The 12375-nt window shown below is 41.6% G+C and overlaps 1 protein-coding gene across 2 annotated transcripts in view; it reads left to right on the top strand.

Moving 5' to 3' along the window:
* opcml (opioid binding protein/cell adhesion molecule-like) overlaps nucleotides 1–12375 on the top strand; it is a 391556-nt gene that overhangs the window by 181166 nt on the left and 198015 nt on the right. The gene's annotated exons all lie outside the window — the stretch shown is intronic.

Below are 12375 nucleotides of genomic sequence, written 5' to 3'. Positions count from 1 at the left end.
TGGAATATGTTGGGGGACTGGATAGATGGAGTCTATTTCTGGCAGTTTTTATTTTTTTTTTTTTTTATCAGTTAACCCTTCATTACAAATCACTATATAATCTATTATCTATAATCTAGGGCTGCCCCCTCGGCCCTTTTTGGTTTTAGTCACTCAGATTTCTTTTGTCCATTAGTCATTTTAGTTTTTTCATGCAGAATGATTTATTTCCAAGAAACTTATGAGCCCATCTCGTGGCAAACACCAGATCCAAGGTGATGCTTTTGTATCATTCGTGTTTGGAGAAACTCAGTTTTACAGATCCGTCGATTCAATCAACTAATCGATTAGTCGATAAAAATCCTATGAGTGTTAGTGGACTAAGATTTCATTTAATCAAGGACAGACCTTCTGTAATTCTATTCCTATGAGGACTGGTCGTGATTTTACATTGGCCTTATCACACTTAATCGTATACAGTATGTATTTCAATCTCCAGTTCTATCATGATATCCCTGCACAGGGTTTACTGTGTGTCTCTATCACATGTAATGGTGTTTTGTTATCTTCTCTTTCCTCATGGTTATATTCCCATTTATTTGTGTCTATAAGCTGCATGTTTCCTGTAGTTCTTTGTATAGAATAGAGCAGGTGTGGTGCTGCGACTTCAGAATCCCTGTGAAAACACGTGACAAACACACACACACACACACACACACACACACACACACACACACACATGCACACTGGAGTCAATCCCAGGTGATGAGGGTAATGAGAATCAATAAAGAATAAATAGAAATGGAAAAAAAGATATACATGAAATAGAAAATCAGCATCACAGACAGCAAGAGGAAATGAAAACAACGCAACGAATCAAAATGTATGCACAAGTGTAAGGTTGAATAAACGTGAAGCCATGATTTGCAACATATGCTCAACAGTTACACATGTCTTGATTGCTAATTTAAGTATGATTTACAAATGATTTGCTATAAAAACAGCCAAAATGCAAGTTTATACAGATATGAATGTGACTAGTTGTTAATGTAGTCACATGATGGCGCCTATTAACAGGCTGTACGTTGAGCGTCTCACGCCGTCAGTGCAGGTCATACAGTTCAGCTGGCTCCGAGCCAGCTGAGATATCAGCTATTTAGACAAGAATAATTGTACAGTTTAATGACTGCTGACACAGACGAGCAGCTAAACAGCTCGCAGTTGCACCCTGGGTTGATGAGGTGAAAGGTGATCATGTGCCATAGCTGCTCCAGCTCACTGGTGGGTGGGTGAGGGGGGGGGGATTAGATTTGTCCTCATCTTCTCTCCTTTGCTCTGTGCAGTCTCAGAAAACCCAACCCGTCTTTCTCACCACTTTGTTAAGCTGGCCTCCAGTGATTAGTAGAACTGGTGAAGTAGTAGTCTGTTGGATCCACTAAAAAAGCAACCCTCTCACTCTCCAATGACGGCTGACAGGCTCCTGCTCCTTTGCTGTTGAGCTGCAAATGACCAACACATTCTTGTGAACGGGTCACATGACAGTTAGGTTTAGCAGGTTAGATTTAGCTGAGAAAAGGTGACTGCGAGGTTACAGTCGTTTTAGTGGCCGTTACAGTTGAGTTTAGCCGACAAAATGTGACCATCATAAAATTTAGGCAGCAAAACGTCAATTTAAGATTAGAAAAAAGATTGTGGTTTGGGTTAAAACACCTGTCGTATTCAGATCCTTTACCTAAGTTAAATTACTAATACCACACTGTAGAAATACTCTGTTACAAGTAAAAGTCCTGCATTGAAAATGTTACTTAAGGAAAAGTCTGTAAGTATCATCAGGTAAATGTAATTAAAGTATTAAAAGTGCAGAAAAACCCTCCCATTGTAGAAAGTGTAAAGGATCCAAACAGTTGTGTGTTTAATGGTCTAATCATCTCAGCTGGACTTGTAGCTGTTATATTGTTGGCTAGTTTACTTTAGAATAAAACATCAGATTTTATAAACTACATGTGTTTTGTGTGCAGTAATCTTAATGTGTAAAGTAACTAGTAACTAAAGCTGTCAGATGAATGTAGTGGAGTAAAAAGTAGAATATTTCTCTCTGAAATGTAGCGGAGTAGAAGTAGAAAGTGGCATGATTAGAAAAGACTACAGTGACTGTACTTGACTAAATGTACTTAGTTACATTCCACCACTGCCCTTAGTTAGTACTCCTGGGACAGGAACACCCCGTTTCCTGGGTAAAAGTCTTGTGTTTTCCCCGGGACACAAACTCAGCTCCACCGCTCGTAAAATAAGGTTTTACGACACACCTCGACACCTCCCTATGCGCGTACCAGAGCACCCTTATACAGCAGCAGACGATGTGGTGGTCAACCTCCCCAAGTTCTCTCACACTACACCTCTCCTCCGCTCTCTTCACTGGTTACCAATTGCGGCCCGCATCCGCTTCAAGACACTAGTACTTACTGTACGTACTACGTACAGGGCCACGAACGGATCAGCACCCGCTTACATCCAGAACATGGTCAAACCATATACCCCAACCCGCCCACTTCGTTCTGCATCAGCCAAACTGCTGGCTGCTCCCTCACAGCGAGGGAGAACTAATCACTCAACGAAATCCCGACTGTTCACTGTCCTGGCTCCCAAAGAGAGCTCCCCATCGATATCAGGATGGCCGAAAGCCTACACATCTTCCGCCGAAGGCTAAAAACGCATCTCTTCCGACTACACCTCGGATAAAAAAAAAAACTTTGAACTTGCACTTTTGAACCTGCACTTTCATTTGTCTCTTTGTAGCTTTGCCTATTTAAAGCTACTGTATTTGCACTTACTACTTGTTGTCTGGAGTTTGAACCTTCACAGTTGAAAGCACTTAATTGTAAGTCGCTTTGGATAAAAGCGTCAGCTAAATGACATGTAATGTAATGTAATGTAATACAGCAATAAATACGTAGAATTACAGTGCATTATTCTTCGTAGCTATATGTCCGAATTGTTCATGAGAACAGCCTGACAGGATTGCACCTGTAGCAGCTGACAGGGCTTATTTGGCAGGTGTTCTCCTTTTTATTTGCTCTAACCAATGCACTCCACAGTAGAGGAGTCATCAAATCACTTGTGGAGCTGCCGTGACCCTGACTTGAATCTTAAAAGGAGAGGTGTAAAGACTGAACTCGAAAGCTGACAATACAGTTAGCCATCCCAGTGCTGCTCTGCAGTGTATCCAATACACTGCCCTGGAGGAAGATGATCTGTTGCCTGTCAGTGAGATAGTCCCTCCATAATCCAGGAAAGCATGCTATCCACCTGCATCGCTTTGAGCTGCTCCCCAAACAGGAGGGGCTGGATGGGGTTGCAAGCACTAGAGAAATGAAAGGACATCATTCCCATGCTTCTGTGGGTGGGGATGAGGACTGTGGAGCTACTATATGATAGCATTGTCCACACATTTGACAGCCACCTGGTACATGCCTGGAGCAACCTGGGGCTGATGCTGCGAGGAGCTTCTCTAAGTCCCTCATCACCCAAGTGGCAGTGATGCAGAAGCTTGGAAGGGCAGCTGGGCTGCTGAGGCTGGCACTCACAGGGTCCCTGCGGGGTCTTAAAAGTCTTAAAAATGTCTTAAATATAATAATCGTTAAATAAGGCCTTGAAAGTCTTACATTTCTTTAGAAAGTCTAACATTTGGTTCACAAAGGTCTAACATTTGTATTGTCCTTTCATCAGATTAAATAACTCCTCCATAGTTTCGTCACAAAGCATGTATGTATTGAGTACTACAATAAAATCAATCAATCAATCAACATTTATTTATATAGCACTTTACAGCAACCAGCAGGTATCTAAAGTGCTTCACATCAGAAACCAAGAATTAAACAACATATCATACAATAAAAATGTGAAACATAGAAAACAGTCAAATCAGAAAAGGTTACATAGAAACAGGAGGAGGAGAGGGAAATTGTCACACCACTACTACGTACTAAAAGCCATTCTAAATAAATGTAAAAGTGTGAATATCACGGGGTAACTTGTTCCAGAGTCTGGGGGCAGCAACTGTGAAAGCCTGATCCCCCCACCGTTTATATCTAGACCTTGGGACTTCTAAAACCAGCTGGTTTGAAGACCGCAAGGACCGGTTGTGCTCACGCAGGGTTAAAATCTCTGACAAATACTATATATATACTGGGCCAGGCCATTTAAGGCCTTGAAAACAAACAATAAAATCTTAAAATCGACGCACAGGGAGCCAATGTAAAGTGTAGAGAATGGGAGTGATGTGTGCACATCTAGATGTATTTGTTAAAAAGTGATTTGAAAATGTTGTATTAAGGTCAAGTACTTGGTAAACAGTTATTTTCATAGCCATATTAACTTTCATTCTAAATGGTATTACAAACTAGGAATCGACCGATACTGGTTTTTCAGGGCTGATACCGATTATTTGTAGTTAATGAAACCGATAGCCGATATATTTTTGAGCCAATATGCATACCCTGTGAAAATGAAAATCTTAAAAAATTAAGATTTTGGAACGTTACAAACTCCAACACAAAACTTTGTTTAGATGCTTTAAGCAATGATTTAATAAATGATAAACTTTCAACATAACACCCAGTAAGAGAGAGTCAGATAGTGTTGTGGGGGGGACATTAAGTCAGACTCAGTGGGGAGTCAAACTGAAGCAGAGGGACAGACACAGAGCTGTAGTCAAGCCAAAGTAGAACACTTCTTAATCCATTAACTTTATCAGTTATCAGGCAAATAAAACGCTGATACAGGTAATCTGCAAACTGCCAAAATACGGCCTGATAATTGGCCAGGGCCCATAATCGCTCTATCCCTATTACAAGGGTCTTAAAAAGTCTTAACTTTACCTTGTGGAAACCTGGGGGTAGCTTGACTCAGGGAGCTGGCTCAGGAGCAGGAAGCCCTGGAGAGGAGGGCTGCGGTGGTGTTGACCTCTGATTTAATCAAAATAATGGGAAGAGTACGGCCAAACTTGGTAGGCTCTGCAATATTGTCTGAAACAACTCTTTTCAAATAAATTACAGGAACCTGCTTTTTGCCACACAAAAGGGCTCTAATATATGTTATATTAAAAAATGACTTTAAATCACAAGCATAAAAGTCGTCAAAAGAGTTAAGAGATTGAAACATGAATGCACAGCTTTCCTTCCAGCCTGGCACAGTTAACTTTTCTATCTCAGATCAGGAGTGCTATAGTGGTGCTGAGAGCCAATTTACAGAGGGTCGTCAAGGGATACATGTTTTTAGGCCATGGAAAATACAACAATAGTGTGTCCTGGCAATATGTTTTAATGAAAGATTGTTGCATCTGAGTGATTTCCTGTCGCTGGCAAAATTCCTGGGTTGCTTTTTCATTTCTAGAGGGCTGTATTATTAAGGCAGTCAAGGGCAACACAAATCAGAATCATTCTCACATAAAGAAAGCCACTGCCAACAGGAACGCAAGCAGATGTGAGCGGCAGAATAATTAGAATCATTCAACACAGCTTTAGTTTTTATTTCAGAAATGGAGACCACCAGGAAAAATAAAAATGCCTGGATTACAAGGTAGAGGAACAAGAAGTTGACACCAATGTTAAGCCAACATATGCACACATGTACATGGAGCGTGATGTTCAGGTACTGGTAATTTAATTTCATTCATATCCTGACCATCCATGAGTCTGTGTGAATAATTGATTCTAATTGGCTGGAATGTTTCCGGTATTTGTGTCATTGTGGCTGTTGTAATAAATATCGGAGTGTTGTTCACATAATAATGATTAGGAAAGTCTCAGCAGTATTAGTATTGTTATGTAATATCTAGCCTATAACCGTACGAATATCAAACTGTTTCAAATAATATCAAAGTAAATCAAATAGTTATGCTGATAAAATGAGCAATCTATAATATGAAAATACTAGTGCTGTCAGTTAAATGCGTTATTAACAGCGTTAACGCAAACCCATTTTAACGGCATCAATGTTTTTACCGCGCGATTAACGTTCTTTTTGGCCTAGCAAACTTTGTAGTTTTTTTCACATGTTGTTGCAACATCTAGTAACGTTAGAAAAACTACAACACCACACAGGATCTAGTTAGACTGGAAACAAAACAACAGGCACGCCGCACACCATGCGCACACACTTGTTTGGGCTTGCGAGCTGCGAGCCGGCCAAAGAGTAGTAGGCTAACGTTACGTTTTGAGTGGATGGCGAGCGCGAGACGCCGAAATGGATGCCAATAAGATTCTGAATGGAAAGTTTACTTTTAAAAAGTTGTCAGGGGGACAGTAGTTTCACGCATACACAACCTGTATGACACGGAGAAAGCAGCCCAACTCGAACTGCTGCAAAGTGCAAACGCTGTGTCATTAACCGGTGATTACTGGATGTCAGTGAGTAATCCAAATTATTTAGAAGTTACTGCACACTATATTGACTATGTATATCAGTATACGGTTTTAGGACTGTGTTGTTTGTATCGTTCTTTTTGACTGTTTTTATCATTTGGGACATTGTCCTCCCCCTTTTCTCTCCAGGAGAATTGTTACATTCCTTATTAGAAGAACGTAAAGGTTACAAATGTCCTGCTGTGGCATCTGTTTTTGGACCATTTTGTTTGTACTGTATAAGCAGAGTGTTAGTGTTAAAGTCGTGTGGTTATGACACAATCGTTAGCCTATTTTTATAAAAACGTCTGCTACGGAGCCATAACGTGAGGTACAAGGTAATGGAGCCTTTTATACATTGTCGTGTTTCTTTAGAAATAAACAATGGACAAATAGAGTCTTTAAACGCTTCAGATGTAAAGTTATTCTCTGTCAAAGTGACGTCAAAATGAATGGCAGTCAATGGAATGCTAGTGGAAGGTGATGGCTTGTTAGCCTATAATCTCCTGTACGCTTTCCGGATGCTCGCTTACCCCCTTGGTTAAAGGTGTGGCAGCTGAGCTCTGTATTGTCTGTAGCTTTTATTTTCTGAGCCCACTAGATGGCGCTCTCTGTTCAACAAAGGGTTGAAAGCACACTGAATTGGCATTTAAGCGTTTTTCTTTAAACCAAGAGTGTTATCTAGTGGGCTCAGAAAATAAAGAAAATAGTTCATCACTAGTGACTGGCGAGATTGATGGGATTGAAATGATTTGGTGAACTATTTCACTTTAGTGAAATTAAAGAGATTTTCCTCCGAGAAATGTGACTAAACTCAACTTTTATACTTCAGTCTTCAAGGAGACTGAATACTAATGAAAACTCGTAGGGCAAAACACATGGGTGCTTCACACTGTGCCCCCCCGCAGGTCCACCCCTCACTGTGCAGGTGCCCCGGCCCAAAGAGTCACAAGTGCAACGACAAGGACAACAACCCTTGCTGGTTTTCAACCCCTGATCATGGTCAGTTTTGTGTATTGGAATGCTGGAGGTGTTTGACCTGTAACTGCACATGGGGTGAGGACACAATTGTCTTAGCACTAAACGTTTGCTTGCATGTGCTCAGCCACCATGTTGAGCCACTTTGACTGTATGGGATTGTAAGTGTTTGTGGTCATACCACCTCTCCTGCCTTATCCTTGTCTGCTGGGTGACAGTGTAGTGACAAATGTAGGACTGACCTTTCTCTGCTTGCTAACCACAGTCAGCCTGCACCAGCCATGACTTTTATTCCTCTGTATTGAGACAGCCACTGCCAGAATCCTGTAGAGTAGTATAGGACCTGGGCAAAAATCTCTCCATTCAGCTTTGGGTTACAGCAATCCAGCTTGCATCCATCGTGGCACTGATCAGACACAGAACTGAAGCCTGGTAGAGTAACAGGTGGTAAATCTTGTTTTTTTTTATAACCATTGTCCTTAAAGGGAACAATGCCTACCATCAAACTGAATGACAGCAAGGCTGTCTTATAGCTAGCCGCCCACTCCCAATGAGGAGCAGTACACAAGGCTGTGTCACTGCTGTTCTGCTGCTGCTTTAGGACAGGTCTGAACATAAGAACTGAGGGCCACTGCTTTCCCTCAGTGTCACTGGCTCCTCTGCTCTGTCAGTGGCATGGCCTTTATAATTTGGCTCTCTGTGGCCCTTCTCCCAGGTGGACAGGTTAGCACCTGGGGTGGCTGGGGTAATGTGAGCTGACCCTTGGCACAGTCCCTGTCTTAGCCTTGTAAGCCAGAGTGTAGAGGTGTAAACTACACGTTTTATCACAAAATTATATTATATTGATTCTTTGGACAAAGATACAATGTTTACTGATATCGCAAAGTCTGTCACCAATTTTGATTCAATTCAATTCAGGGGCCTGTGATCAATACCAGACACTATGTAAGCCCATTAAAGACAATCAGTTACATTTATATACAGTATATGTACAAACGTCAACTAAAATATGTTTTGACAACTTCATTACTAAGCTCTTCCAGACATTTAAATTAGACACAAACTACTCTTTGAAGAAATATGAAGTGGGAATTTCAAAATAAAGGCGCATCTCAAAGATGACTATATATATATATATATAGTCACTTTGTATTGGTAATATTGGATCGTTGAGGATTGAATCGAGAGCCGAGTGGCATGGCAGGCCTCTCACAGCAGTAGTAGTCACAGTAGAATTGTTTTCAAGAAGGGTGTGATTTGAATTGCTTCCTGTGCCAATAGAACCTTTAGGGAATGTGGGAAATGGGGGGTGATCACCCAGCTCTGTGTTGAGTGACTTTGGCAAGCAAGCGTGTTTGAGGACAGGCTGATGCAGCAAATTCAGGCTGAGCACCTTCTCTCATTGTCAGCGTCACACTGAGGCGGAGACAGGACATGTTAGGGGATGCCTAATAAAAGTGCCATTCATTGGCTATGTATATGTGAGCAGCCTTCTGATTCCAGTCTACCTTATTGATAGTCAACCTCAGTTCCAGGGCTCACCCCGAAGGGCTTAGGAAGCATTGCACATGTGGTCGGGACATGGGGGGGGGTCTGGGATCCTCCCCCAGTGATGAATGCCATTTTCTGTATTCTGGTGCCTTTTAACAGGTGGTTTGATACTTTTATCTTGCTATACTAGCATGAGAAAAAAGATGGGTACATTTCGTAACTTCACCCAGAGGAAGTGGTCGGCCCTAGATCACATATTTGAAGATATTAAAAAGTACAAAAATTGATTTGATGAATAATTTAGAGCCATCTTTAAAGATATAGTAAGTGATGTTAATCCATTACACTTTTTGTCAAATTCAGCGAAGATCTCCTCACGGTCACCTATCTCTCTATTTTCCGTGTGCGCTGAAAAAACCAAAACAGAAAGGAGTGCACGAGCCAAACAACACTATCTCAGCCATTTAGCAACAGGCGCTGACAGGTGATGGTAGGGGGGGAAGGGGGAGGCAGCATGTGAATGTGCCGGCCGGCCAGTAGTAATCTGTCTGTGAATCTGGGTGGCGGAGCTTCTGAAGGGGGGGGGGTGTATTTGTTTGGCAGTTGAGTTCAAATATCAACAATCTATGCGCTGCATCGCTTACTGCACCTTTTATAGCCACTCGTTTATTTAAACTTGAGGATCTCTTTATGCTTTAATGCTATTGCAATTCCTGTTAAATTTTTAATGTTAATGTTATCAAATCAATGAGTGAAGAGGACAATGAGGACAAAAGTGCCCTGTGTATTCTCCATTAAACAACATTCATCTTCCAATCATTTCTACTACTATGAAGAATCACCAGGACCTGAGACGTCTCAAACCACTCCACCAGTGATGCACGGTCGACCCACAACCCGCGGGTTGAATGGGTTATTTACTACGAAATATCACGGATTCGGGCGGCTGGGGCTAAAAATTACAAAGCCATTTCCTGGGTAAGTTATTTATAACTTAAAGGTCCAATATGTAATACTGACAGCTAGTGTTTAAAATAGTTACTGCTGTACAAATTCAAAACACTGGAGAGAGTCGTCTCACCCGCCCCCTCCTCCCCAGACTCGAAGTTCACGTTGGTTGCCAAGGCTGAGACCGCAGCATTCAACAATGTTAGACAGCGGAGTAGCTAACGTTAGATGCTGGCTATATTGTCATAAAAGCCGTGCTCACGCGGAGCTCTGTACCCAACTGACAGACACACTTTTTCGGCTTAGAATTACAGTAGGAACCGTTAAAAACCCAACAACCTCGCCGTCCTCTCCACACGCCAGACAGGCCCACTTCCTCGGCTTAGAATTATGATAGGAACCACTAAAAATAGCACTACCTTGCCGTCCTATTCCACCCGACTGAACACACTTTATTGGCTTAGAATTACAGGATCAATTGCTAAACACACTGCAAACTCACAGTCCTCTCCTCCCGTTTCACAGCCTCCCTCTCTTGGCTTAAAATAACTTACCATTGTACATGTTGTAAACAGCCATGGATTGCTGGCCTGGTCCTCCGGTAACGTTAGCAGTTAGCAGGGTTAGCATGGCGTCGTTAGGCAGGACCAGTCGGGATCACTTTACTGGCTGTGTCCAACTCGGGTACTCTAGCTATATAATTCAATGTGAGTACACTAATGTTTAAATTACATAAAATGCCCGTCCCTTGTAGCTATGATAAATTAGCCTGAAGCTAATGCTTACCTGTTCAGGAGTAAATTAGCCAACTCGGCGTCCTTTTGGGTTCTAAGCTGTCTCCATCTTTCAAATACATCTCCAATATTTACCCGGGGTTTGTTACGTTTCTGGTCACGCAACTAGAAGTTAGAAACATGCCGTTTTTTTTTAGGTCAGGTAGAATCTATCTCCGTTGATCCCGTTCGTTTGTGTGCTGCTTTCATGGCTGTACTAACGTTACAGCTGTAGCGCGCTGGGTTTACGTTTTTACAGTTATATCTGGCAACCCTGCATGGCTGTCAAACTGGGCAGTTGATAACAACACACAGGCCAAAACACAAACAGAAATTCCGTCAAATACTGGCATTAGCAATGATGTCAGAAAAGATAGTATTTCAACTTAGCATGTTTCCTTAATATCTGATGACATATTGGGGTCATTTTTGGATTTATTACAGTAAATATATTACATATTGGACCTTTAAAAAACATTGTGTGCAATAGTGCACCTTTCATCTTTTTCACTCTCACACACACACACACACACACACACACACACACACACACACACACACACACACACGTTGGAGAGCGCTCTGCCATCTCTGACCTCAGTCCTGACACTAAAATGCATAAAGTTGGCTCAGGTGGGTGCGGGGTGCGCATCACTACAATCCGCATGAATATTTAGGGCAACATTTCATGACAAAAGGCATCAATATAGCAACCATCTGCCACCTTTCATGAAAAGCAATAGTCTTGAATTCATAAGTGGCATAGGTTTGAGGAATGTATGTGAGCAGATCCGTTAACGGTGCACTTAAAGGAGAATCAAATAACAGTTATCAAATTAAATGGCAAGTAATAACAATCTTCAGGTCTGAAAAGATTTAGAATAAACAAAAATACTGAAAAGAAAACTATTTTAATAAAGAATTGAACTGAATATCGTTGGGGTTCAGACTGTAAAAGGAATTATTTCTTTCCCTGCTTTTGTTTTTATTCTTAAGTTAGACCTTTTCAATATTGTAGTTATATTACAGTCCCAGTGTCTTAACATATTATATTCATATTTGAGAACAGAGAAACATTAAAAGCCTGTGTCACTTTGATTTATGTTCTTAGCAATTCCCACCCGAGTAATTTTCATATCTCACTCAGAAGTGATGAGAAGTGCTTGTCTCTAATGAGCAGGTGGGTATTATTTCCAGCTCGCATTACAGCCAGCACTTGTTACATTGGCTGGAGATTCACAGGGTGTTCTGATTGAATGGGGGGTTTCATGTTAAACGAAATGACACAAAGGCCTACCCTTAATTGTAGCCGTATCAGAAATCTGTGCAGATATGTGTGTCTGTAAAATGAAAGGAGGCTCTGCCTGTCCATCTGTCCTTTGATTTTCTCAAGAACCTTTTATCCGATCGACTTCACCCTTGGCAGGTGTATTTCTAAGGACCCAAGGCAGTGCAGTGTTGGGACATATTAACGTGTCACAGTATGTACAAACTGTAGCGCATTGAGATGGGACCCCTATTAAGTCCGACGTTGTTGATCCAGCATCATTTATCTTGGTGCCACACACCTTGCATGTAGCTGTTGGCTTACTGCCACTGTTTACCAAGTCATTGAAAGCAAAACTAATGACAAAAGGCACAACTCCAGGAGGACTTGTCGCCATCTGCAATGTATTTTTTGATATGTGCGCGCACATAGGCACATGCGTTACGTTGCACATTATGGCAAAGGGCAGGGGACATACAGCTCGTCATATGTTTACCCGTATATGCGCCAATAAAAGAAAATAGAAATACATTAATAC

Source organism: Sander lucioperca, chromosome 13 (assembly GCF_008315115.2).
Source record: "Sander lucioperca isolate FBNREF2018 chromosome 13, SLUC_FBN_1.2, whole genome shotgun sequence".
Lineage (NCBI taxonomy): Eukaryota > Metazoa > Chordata > Actinopteri > Perciformes > Percidae > Sander > Sander lucioperca.
Note: the sequence above shows the minus strand (reverse complement) of the source record. Positions and strands in the feature narration are given on the sequence as shown.